Below are 12097 nucleotides of genomic sequence, written 5' to 3' on the forward strand. Positions count from 1 at the left end.
GGAAAGGGCATTCCGGGTCCGGGAACAGCATCCTATAGGACTATAGCCAGGTCCTATAGACGTGGGAGAGCAGAGTGCCTTAAGGGGCTGTGTGCTTTGGCCCAAAAGGAGGGGAAGGGGCAGCCAAAGTGGGTGGAGGCCATGACCCTTTGGAAAGCCAGGTTGGAGCCAGGACTCACCTTTGAAGGACTTTAGAGTCTCCCTGGTTTCTGAGTGAACCCCTTTTCTAGCTAAGCAGTTGGAAGTCCATGGCACCGAAATGATTCGAAGTCAGGAGGGATTCTGAATGCCGAGAAGTTCTAAGGTGGAGGAGGGTTTCCTGGTATTTTGAGAAGTCAGGAAGCATATGCAAATCCCATGCAAATTAGATGCCAGCCAGCACCTGCTCTGTGCTGTGCTTGGGCGGCTTTCTGCCGCAGGGAGGGTCCCCTGCGTTTTAACAAAGGTGAGAGACATGTCTCCTGTATCCTGGGCTGAGCTATGGGACATGCAGGAGGCTGCTTAGCAGGGAAATTGCTAGCCCTGACATGACTTGCCCTGTCAGGGACCTTTCTGTTGGAGAGAGTGTCCCATTGGGAGAGGGAAGGCCCAGTGTGGAGGGCCTCAAAGGGCAGGAGGAAGCTCCCAAGATAGCCACCTGCAGGGAGCCCCCGTTTTCAAAGATGCCAAGATTTTGGCAAGGCAGGCTGGCCTGGCAGGGCTGGAATTCCCATCGCTTCTGCACACCCAGTCCTCTGGGCAGTGTCCTCTCAGGAAGGGACCACAGGGATTTAGAGCATCTTCCAGAACTAATGTCCTGTGGTTTGAGGGTCTGTTTAAGCTGATTGTTCAGCTCTGACTCCACTTAAGCCCCAGAGGGTTGATGACTGACTTGGTGGTGGTGAGGCTGATTCTCCTCACAGGGGACTTGGGGCCCAGCCCCTGCCTGCTATACCTTGAGCAGTGCTGAGGAGCTGCCATGAGTGGAGGGTCCTAGGCTCACCGAGAACAGCGAGTCAAAGCTGAGGACATCTCAAACTCTGTTTTCCCTCAGGTTTTGTTGTGGTCTCCCACAACAATGGAGGTGGAGGTCAGTGCCTAACCCATGGAAGTATCCAGGGCTGACTCTTCTCACTGTGTCATGTGACCTTGGACAAGTCCCCTCTGCAGTAGTCCTCAAACAGCCCAGCCCTTCTGTTGGAGAAACCTTCCCTAGGGAGAGTCAGTCCATCCCGACTCAAGGACAGGGAGAGCTGAGCTGTTTTGAGACAGAGGTTGCTAGACAAGCATTTTGAGGGGCTAGGGGTGTCATGGGTATCCTGGTCTCTGGAAGGATACTGCACCCCCCCATCCCCTACTGTCCTCTAGAGGGATACTGGCTGGGGCTCACAGTGAGGCTTGCTGCACATGGGGACCCCATGGGAGTGGCTGATAGCTTGTTCTGCATGCCCTGCTCTCTCCCTGTCTCTCCCGTCTCTATTTTCCTGGTATGCCTGACTCATCCTCCAGGCCTGGTTCTTTCTGTGCTCTCTGTCTCGAATTGCCTGTGTCCTGCTGGCCTCCTCCCTCTGCTCCTGTTCTCCCCCCTCCCCCCAACTCCCTAAAGGGCTGCTCCTTGCCTGGGTTTGAAGTCGGCTTCCCTCTCCCCTTCTCCACGTTTCTCTCTGCCTCAGTATCTCCTGTCTCCCCATCTGCATTCACTCCCCTGTCCCTGCTCCCACACCCAGCTTCTGAGTCCTGAACACTTTGAGGGAAACTGAGGAAGGGTCTCTTCTGAGGGCAGGAGAGCATAAGGGGCGAGGACGGAGAACAGCCAGCCTTCAGCAGGTGGCACTGTTGGGCGACTTTTGCTTGTGAAACCTTTTAGCACTGAAAAACACTGGAATCTATTGGCATTTGAGAGACTTCTTCCTTTTTTTTTTTTTTTAAATAAAAATAATGACTCTCATTTCCCGGGCATCATTAAACAAGGTGCAGTGTGTTCGTGTGTGTGTGTGTGTGTGTGTGTGTGTGTTATGAGGATGTATGAATGCAGATATCTGCACGTGAGTCCATGGGGCTAGAAGTGTAGGTGTGTGTGTGAGCACATGCCTAGACCATGAGCGTCTGTGTCTGTGTGTAAGAATGCTGGAACGTGTGCCTGGGGGAGTGTTTGTGTGCCTCCGTGTGAACGTGGGTTTTCAAATAAGGATCAGTGTGGACCAATGTAAGGCCTGACTCTGCCTGTGCACCTGTCCGTGCTGGACTCCCCGGTCTGTGCCTATGTGTGTGTGTGGCTGCAAATGTGGTGACTGTGTAGAGATAGGTTGCTGGGGGAGCACAGAGTGACGTATCTGTGTTTTCACACATGCTCTCACTGGCAGCAGCTTAGTATTGTGGACAAGCGGGGGAGCCAGGGAATCAGGCCTCCAGGTTTAAACTGTGTGTGAATTTACAGCTGTGTGATTTTAACCGAGTCATTTACCATCTCAGCCTCAGATTCTGCATCAGCAGAATGAGCCCGTAGCAATCTCTACCTCTCTGGATGCCTAGGAGGATATCAAGGGCCTGTCACGGCACCGGGCACAGTTAGCCCATGAGGTACAGAGCCACCATGTGTCAGCGTGAGGGTTGGGAGGATACTGCCTCTTCTGTCCAGCTCCACTGACGGCAGTGGGGCTGGGTCGGCTGGACCCAGGGGCTTGCAATGGTTCTCTTCTCAGGGGCTTAGAGGCCTGGGGTAGGGTGTGGGCCTCCTGAGGGCCTATGAGGTCTGAGCAGGTGCAAAGTGTCCTGGCTCTGCCAGATAGGCCCAGACTGGAATGAGCCCCGTGGTGGAGGGACTGGAGAGGCAAGAGCTGGAAGGGACCGCAGAGGTCATCATTTCAGTTTCTCACTTAGCAGAAGGGGAGAGGCCAGATCAGAGGAGCCGGTGCTAGTCAGTGCCTGGCAAGGAGGCCCCCGACTCATAGGCCAGTGTCTCAGGGTGCTTGGGCAGGCTGACCCCTGGCTGGGAACCAGAGGCAGAGCAGAAGGGAGCTGTGCGCCCCAGCTGCTGGTAACCCTGAGGCCCGCCGTCTCTGTCTTCCCTCTTCCCCATCTCTTCGTAATGACCTTCTCTCTTAAAACTGAAAGAGGAGGGAGGGAGACATCTGTTCTGTTTCTGTACTCATGTGTAATAATCATCCCCCAACTCAGGGCTTCAACGATGTATTCTTATGGTGCCTAATCCTATGGGGTGACTGGGCTCTGCTGGGCAGTGGGCTCGGTTGCAAGTCACCTAAGGGATGGTCACTTGCCTCGCATGCCTGGCCCCTCAGTATCCTTGGCCTCTCTCTGGGCAGTGTCTCCTTCTCCAGAGCCCTCTGCATGACTTGGGTCTCTCCCAGCACAGTGGGGTCAGGGTGGTTGCACTTTTCATATGGCAGCTGGCTCCCAGGACACAGAAAGTGGAGGCAGCTGGGCTAGGCAAGGGCTGGGCTGCACCTTGAACCGGGGTTGCCATTTTGCCATGTTCTATGGGCCCAGAGCTGTCATGGGCCCACCAGATTCAAGAAGGAAGCAAAACAGAACCCACTTCCTTATGGAGGAGAGCAAATGTCTTGTGGTCGAAGAGCCTGGCGGATGGGAATGGTGTTGTGGGCACCTTTGAAAGTGTGGCCTGCCACAGCATTGTGATAATGTAGGAAGATGACTAACAAATTCCAGTGTCAAGAGCATTTCTTCTCTGTCCTCTTCAGTCCTCTCAGCAACTTCTTTGGCAGATCTGTCTGGGCTTCTTCAGTTGCTGTGTGATCTTGGGCAGCTTCCTTGCCTTCTCTGTGTCAGTTTGTGTGCATGAAATAGGATGATCATGGCAGAGCTCCCCACACAGAGCTGTAAAGCATGGCTTGGCACGTGATAAAACCTCAGATGTGTCATTGTTGTAGTCATCCTTCTCGTCCTCTCACAGATGAGGAAACAGCCTCAGAGAAGTTAAGGAACTTGCCCAGGGCCACACGGTTTGGAAATGCTATAGCTAGGCATGGAACACCCACCTTCTCCCTCCCCATTCTGTACTCTGTTCCCATGGAGGCTCTGTGTTGTCAGGAGAAGAGTGGAAGGGGCTGGGAAGGCAGAATACAAGGATGAGAGGTCGGAGGGATGTTGTCCTGTCTCAAGCTCTCTGTTACATGTGCCGGGACTCCCAGGCTCATATCGCTGTCCGCTGGCTTCATCGAAGGGCAATCTGTCTCCATCCTACCACTCTGAATCCAGCGCCACCTCCTGAGAGCTGGGATGGGACCAGCGCCAGACTCCTCCCAGCAGCCCCCCACCCCAGGGCTGCCACCCCATTCCACAGGACGGGAAACTGAGGCTCTGGGAAGTGGCCTGTCTCCTGCAGCTCCCAGAGTTGCCGGGCAGCTCTTCTGACTCCTCCCAGGCCACGTGCCTGCTGCCCTTTATCCTCTGGGGCAGCCCACTCCCTTCTGGCTTTCTGCACACCACACCTCTCCTTTCACAGAATCACTTGTTAACAGGTGCTTTTTGAATACTTTCTAAGAAACGTAGCCTAGGGAGTGAAGTCCAAATCTCTGCTCTTGGCCTGCAAAGGTGGGGCTTCCTTATAGGATCTCAATCCCATTTTTAGTTTTATCTTTTTTGGATCCCAGAGAGTCCGTCTCCTTAGCATTCCCTGGTGTCCATGGGACCTGTGGCCTCAGGCCTCCCTGCTTCTGCACAACTTACTCCTCTAGGGAGACCATGCTCTGATGGCCATGCCTCCCTCTGCCACAGGTCACATACAGTTTTAGTTGCCTTTTCGTGCCCCTGTCTTGAGCCCTGCACTAAAGGTAAGCTCTTCAAGGCTGCAGGTGTCCTCCCTGTCTCCTGACCGCCTCCTGGGCTGGGCGTGGATACATGCAGGATCCAACATCAGGGCTGCATTGATGATGGATGGGGCACCAGGGAAAGTGGAGGGGTGGGATAGACACTGGATGCTCCCTTGCGTCCAGCCGGCGTGGCTGGAGTTTCCCCCTAGGTGGGGAGGGACCCGACACCGAGGACAGTAGACATCACCCCTGCTCTGCGCATCTACCTTTGTGTTCAGTTTGATTTGAACCTGGAGCCATCACTTCTCTCTTAGAAGAAGAGTAGGGGGAGAAGAGTAGGAACTGGCCTCCGTTGGAGCGGCAGAGATCCCAGCCAGGCTCGGGAATGACTTTCCACAAAGAGACAAAGGTGGGCTGTTTGATGGATTAGATTTCAGGGAACTGCCTTAGATGTAGGGGTCTTCCCTGTCATCCTTAAGGGCTTAGGGGTGACGGTGCTCCTCCCAGGCAGTGGAAGAGATGACCTCTTTGGGGATTTTCCATCCCTGTGATTTCTAGACTGCCATCTCCCATGGTCCCCAGAGTCCCAAGGCAGAAGGTGAAGTTATGGACAGGAGAGTAAGGGTGGGTGAGGAGAGAGGGGTGAAGAGGGCTCTGTGAAGCTGGGTCCTGTCCTGCCCAGAGGAAGGGAGGCTGCCGTGCCAAACCAGCTCCAAAGACTGTTGGAGCCACCCAGAACCCCCCACCCCCACATGCCACAGTTATTTTTAGCACTGGGATGTGCAGAACATGCTACAGAGAAATAGAGTGGAAAATCTGACACTCAGAGCCCTGCTTCAAGGGAGACCCAGCTTCTCCAGTCCGGCGTTGCTCACGTGGCCTGATGTGCATCATTCACGTTTCTGTGCACAGCCTGACTTTGAATTCCAGTGGATTCTCTGGAGCTGACCTGAAACCTTCTCAGTGGGGGCTGGGGTCCTAGGACTTGGCCGGTGGTGGTGGCTCCTGGTCAGACTGTCTTCCTTGCGTGAGTTGTACACAAGTAGGGCCTTCTATACAAGACAAGCTCGGCTATCATTTCCCAGGCCTTTCCAGGCACAGTGTGGAGAAGGCTGTGTGGGTTCTAGAATTCCTGTCAGTAGAAGATGGCACTGAGGCCCAGAGAGGGGGTTGTGTGACCCAAGGTTGCACAGGCAGAGAATCACAGCCATGATCAGGAAAGCCAGCACCTTGGTTCTTGGAGTGTCCAACCCAGAATGTAATGTCTAGGAAGCCTGGGGTGGAAATCGAAAGCAGCTTGGGAGGGTGCGAGGAAACAGCAGACACAGACTCTGCTTGGAGGAGGGGACGGCTTCCTACCAGGGGCTGATGTAGCGGGTCCTTAATTAAATGTTACTTCAGGTTTTCTTCCTCTTATTACAAAAACATGCATGCTCTTTGTAGAAAATTTAAAAATACTGATAAGCGAATAGAAGAAAATTAAAAACACCCCTAATCCCAGCACTCAGAGATAAACCCTGTAAATATTTTGGTATTTTGGTGGAGATACTGCCAGGCTTTCCCTTTTCCTTCTTGAAAACATTTTCATTCATTTTTAATTACACGTGCAGTATAGGAATGCATTCTTGTTAGCACGATATGGACCAGGCTGGGTCTTCTGTCCCTCTCCCGCTGAGGGAACCACGGCTGCGGGTTTGATGCGAATCATTCCTGATCTTGCTTGAAGTGCACACACACGTTTCTATCTGTACCTATAGAGATACACGGTTTTATTTTTAGTGTGTTTGGATGTTTTTTCTTCAACAGAAATGGTATCACACAGTATGTATTGTTCTGTACTTTGATTTTGTCACCTAACTATTAGTCTTGGGGTTTTCTCCATGTCAGTACTTATAGCTGTGAGTCGTTCGTTCTTACTGCTGGGTGGAATTCCGTACATAGATACATCAGAGTTTATTTAGCTATCCTCTGATGATGGGCTTTTAGATTGCTTCTGCATTTTTTTTTCCCCCAGCACTATTACAGTGCTGCCTTCGATGCTCTTGGGCAGGCTTCCTTGGGTGAGGATACTTATCCTGGATCAAAGCTGAGAAGAGAAATTGCTGGTCAGTTTCTTTTCACACACATTAAGAAAATGGGAGCCTCTTGCACCAACTGCCATAGGAAACTGCCTTCTCCATTTCTCCATGTTACTAAGAAGGCAGCTGTGACAGCATTTCCCCAGCTCTGTTCTGGACGGCAGTGACGTCCCCAGCGCCACTAATGGGTGCGCCTCAGGAGGAAAATTCAGGGAAGGTGTATCGTCGACACAGTGTATAGTCGAGGGGTCGGAAATTCACCAGCGCACATCGGTGCGCCAACGGGTGTCCTGAAGCAAAGAAATAAGTTGTCTATCCAGCCTGGCTTTTCCCAGTTTGAGAGCTGTAGGAAGCACAGACTGTAGCAGAAGAGACAGCACCACACCCGTGTGCCCTTGGCCCTGCCACTTCAGTGCACTGCTGCTCCCCAGTCCACCTGCTGGCACCTGGGTTTTGTTTGCTGAGGGCTTTCTCTTGCTGCTGGAGCCTTCTCGGCTGCCTGGTGGTGGGCTGCAAGTGCTGGGCAATCAACATTGGCCTCTCCTGCCCCCAACAGCCCTCCATCCACGACTGAAGCAAGCTGGTGTTAGATACCCCAACTCCCTCCCCCAAGGGACAAGTGTGGAACATCGAGGCAGGTGTGTTACACTGGTCCCACAGTTTGTCCAGAGGACTTAGGCTCCGATCGCCCACCCTGGTAGCTGGTTTGAAACCCAGCCATGACTGCCTGCCTGCCCTCCTGTGTCACTGCCCCACTCCTCTGCCTCCACCTTCCTGCATTTGAGCCTTGGGTCTGCTCCAGGGAGAACCCCAGTGAAGACTCTGATCAATGATTACTTCATAATAGCTTCCTGAGAATGTCCTGAGTGTTTCTTTCAGCCGATTCTGCATTGTTGGACAATTACAGGTTACTTCCAATATTTTGCTAATATAAACAGTCCTGTGGTGGACATCCTGAAGGCTCGAGAGCTGTATGCATTCTTCATGATTTCCCTAGGGGCTATCCCTAGACACAAAGCCACTGTGTCAATGGCTGTGCACTTTTGTTTTAAGGCTTTGGTAACTATTTGCGACATGTGCATCCTCACCTTCTCTCCTTGCTCTGACACCACCTTCCCGCCCACCTTCCCAGGCACAGAGTGGTCAGCTGTGGTGGTGCTGTGGAGATACAGAGGTGCAGGGAGGCTCTCTTGGAGGGCCTGGGAAGGCAAACCAGAGGAAGCGCCTGGCAGGATCCAGGAAGACAAGCAGATGTCCACCTGGGAGTTCTCAGTAAGGGGTTTGGAGCTTGGTGGTTACGGGTGCTTCTCCCCAGGTTTGTGTTTCAAACCCTTCTCATCCTGCAAGGCCCATATGAAACTCTGCCTTTTCCAGGAAGCCTTCCTTGATTGATCCAACCCTTGTGAGCCTCTTCTCAAGGCTTCCCATGATTCACTACTAATTCTATATGGTCCATGCCATCCCTGGGGAGTAGGGATTCGTCTGTAAGAGTCAACTTTATAAAGGACAGATTTATATACTTGGGGTTTAGTAAATGCTTGTGGTAAGAGCTCTAGCTTGGGAACCAGGGAACCTGGATTTGAATCCTTCCTTTGCAGCTGACCCCTGTGGGGACCTGTGGGGCTTGGGGCAAAGATCCTGAGGTAGTCTTGAATGGAAATGAGCACAACGGTGGGCCCACTCTCTCCCCTCCCGGCCTCTTGTTTTGCCCCCTTTCCCAGGAGCCTCTGTGCTGGGAGCCCCAGAAGCAGGGCCGTCTGCGTTTTGCACGGGGCTGTGAATATCAGCGTGCTTGCCTTCTTATCCTTGCAGGTGCAGGTTTCCGGAGACAAATATACCCTCCATTCCCAGCCCCTCGATCTGTCTAAACACAATTTGACATGCGTTGCTATTAGCTTAGCACCTTATCAAATAATGCGGCCTGATCGAGATAAAAGGTTTTACAACCCTTGCTGCCTTTGTTTCTGCCTGCATTCACCCGCCGAGACAGCTAATAATTACCACCAAAGACAAAGAGAAATCTATACACTCAGCGTTGAGGTTCCCGTGCGCATGTTAAGTAGCAGCCTGAGGACAGAGAACGGGGAGGAGGCGGCCCCAAATGCAGCCCGTGCAGGCCCAGACTGGGCCTTGCTCCTTGGGAGAGAAAGCGGCCCCCGTGGATTCTGGGGCCTCAGGCCCCACGGGTTGCTGCTATGACCCCTGAGGTTTGATGTCCCCTCCTGGAGGTGGAGACAGAGGTGGCAGGTGGGCTCCAGAGCCCTGCTGTGGACATGGCGAGGCCTAGTTAGGTAAGCTGGGGGAAGTTGGGACTGAAGTGAAGGGAGAGGCAGGGGGCGCTGGTGTAGAGGGCCTGGCCCCCCTCAGGGATGCTGGCACAGCATCTGGTGTCTGTGCTGACTCGGCTACTGGATCACACTACGAGCTTGGCTAACCCTCTAGACCTTCGTGGGCCTCAGTCTTTGTGTCTGTAAATGGGGCTCCTAAAGCAGTGTGGTGGGCATTTGGAGACTTCAGTTCTATAGAATTAGTTCGACCTTGGACAGGCAGTTCCGTGCTGTTCTGAGCCTCAGTTTCCCCACCTGGGGAATAAGAATCTGATTGGGATGATGGCTACTGGTGTTTTGGGACTCTGTCCCAGGCAGTAGCTGACTCAGCTGGCATCTCCCTAGATTTCTGTTCCATGACTAGGCCCATGTGGGGCCCTGGCTGTGGGGACTGAAGAAGGAGGAGACGTAGGCTTTGAACATTTTCCAGGAAGGCAGTTTTCATCCCAGAACCAACAAGCAAAAAGTGAAATGAGAGCTGGGATGGCAGTGTGGGCTATCACTAAAACCTAAAGCAGTCTGAGAAGGCTTCCTGGAGGAGGAAGGCATGACTGGGGATCTGAATGGGGGTGCATGCAGCAAAAGCAGTACTATGGACTAAATGTTTGTGTCCCCCCACAAAGTTTTTGTGCTGAAACCTACTCCCCAGTGTGGACATATCAGGAGGAGAGAACTTTGGGAGGTGATTAGGTTATGCAAGAGGAACATGGTGGGATTTGTGCCTTCATAAAAGAGACCCCAGAAAACCCCCTCACCCCTTTCCACCCTGTGAAGACACAGAGAGTCCACAAGGCGGCCTTCACTAGACATTGAATCTGCAGATGCCTTGATCTTGGACTTCTGGCCTCCAGAACTGTAAGACATAAATACCTGTTTTTTATAAACCACCCAGTCTGTGCTATTCTGTTACAGTAACTTCACTGGACTGAGGCAAATGGTGTGAGGATCCAGAACAAGGTGGGTGTCGGGGGTTGTGGGTCTCTGATAGAATGGTCTGGACTCTAGCATCGGTGGGCACCGGCCACTTGCGGGGGGCCAGGGGTTCCCGCTGGATCCCAGGACTGGGAGGCTGCCTGACTCCCGTCTCCCCATGCCCTGGCCTGCAACCAATAAAACCCTGATTTATTGCATTGGCCCATTTCTGTGGTGTAAATACTTCGGCTGTGGCTGACTTTAAGCTGCATGCAGTGTGCCGTCACTGAACATGACTGGGAAGAGATGCAGAGCTGGCTCGTAGGACTGGGGCGAGCGAACTCCAGCATGACAAGCTGGAGTCTTGTTTAAGCTCCAGAAGTCAGATCAGAGACTCACAGAATGTCAGGACCCCAGAGGCAAAGGATGGTGAGCAGCACACGCACCACCTCCGCCCCTGCCTGTGCCTGCTCAGACAGCACTGATCAGTAGTGTCTCTGCCAAGCCCAGGGTCCTTCTCAGGAGAGTGTTCCACGACGGCTCTGAACTCACCAGGGTTGATCTAGATGAACCTCCTCAAGATACAGATGGGCAAACTGAGGCCCAGGTCAGGGAGAAGATTCTCCCAAGGTTACCTCAATGGTTTGAAAACACTGAGGCTGGAAACCCAGCAGCCTGCTTCGCCAACCTGCCCCTCCTGCTCCCTGACACCATCATCTCTCTCTTTGAAAGCAGCAACAAGGGAAACGGCCCTGCTCCTGAGGAAGACAGCTCTGTGCCTGGGCTGGGCAAGTCTTTTCCTTGAAGCCTCCGCTTTGACAGGGACGAGTCCACCTAATCAGGAATTCTTACAAACACTCCGCTGCAGCAACCAGCTCTCTTTGCTCTCTGCCCTTCCTTGAGGTATGTGCGTGTGAGCGTGTGTGTTCATGCGCCTGTATGCAGATTAGACATTTCTACACACACAAATGGATGTGTTTTTATTCCCTATTAGCTGGTGACAAACTTGGAGCCCTCCCCAGGGAGCAGCGGTCCCTCCAGAGAGCCGCCTGTCTGTCTCCCAGATTTACAGTTGGAGCCAGGGACTGAGTCATGATTTATCCAGGGATTGGCTCCAGGCCAGCCCGTTCATGGCCATGAAGCGCCTGGTTTGCTCCCTTTTCCGTCCCTTTCCTTTGCTTTTTCACGTAGCTCCACTTAGGCGCGGTTCCTCTGGGAAGTTCTTCCTGATCCCAGACGCTGCTGTCTCCTCTGCCTCGTGCTTTCCTCTGGCTTGACTCCCATCGCCCTGCTTTGGAATTATTGGTTTTCCTGCCTCCCTTCCTCCCAGACTGAGTGCACCCTGAAGGCAGGACTGTGGCTTTCTTTTAAGAGAGGAGCCCTCGGTCACTGTTGGAGGAACCCCAGCACCCCTCTTTTCTCCCTGCCTCTCTCCATAGTTGTCTTCATCTTTCTGCGATTCGGAATCCAGGATTGTTGGGCTGGAGAAGAGGCCTGGGGGTCTTGTTTTCGTTCTTGCATGGCTCCCCATGTGTCTGTCAGCTAGGCATTTTGCTCTAAGCCCTAGAAATAGACTCTGGCTCTTGGGAGCAGGAAGGACAATTTATGGGAAGGGGAACAGGTATTTGCTGAATTGTAGAATGCACAAAGATCGGGGTTCAGGCAGTAGGCCAGGGGTCCAGGATCATGGCCCCTGCTCTGCCATGTCCTGCCAGCCCAGGGCACTGGGAAGCTCTGTGGGCACCTTGGCCATGGCGGCCCTTGGAAACAGGATGTTTGTGCAGCTGTGGCAACAGAATGTAAACTCTGTGCCTTTTGTGTGTGTGTCCTCAGCTAGGATCCAGAATCGCCTGTGGCTGCCTCTAAGGCGTCGAGCTAGGTCACCCCCCAAAGCCAGGCCCCTAGGACAGTGTGTGGAACACACCAGGTATCACCCCACTGGAGACAAGGTTGTTGAGGCATGTGCCCACCATTTCTGGTCTCTCATTGGCAAAGGTTGTTCCTGGGGCAC

This window comes from Neovison vison, chromosome 2 (assembly GCF_020171115.1).
Source record: "Neovison vison isolate M4711 chromosome 2, ASM_NN_V1, whole genome shotgun sequence".
In the NCBI taxonomy this organism is placed as follows: domain Eukaryota; kingdom Metazoa; phylum Chordata; class Mammalia; order Carnivora; family Mustelidae; genus Neogale; species Neogale vison.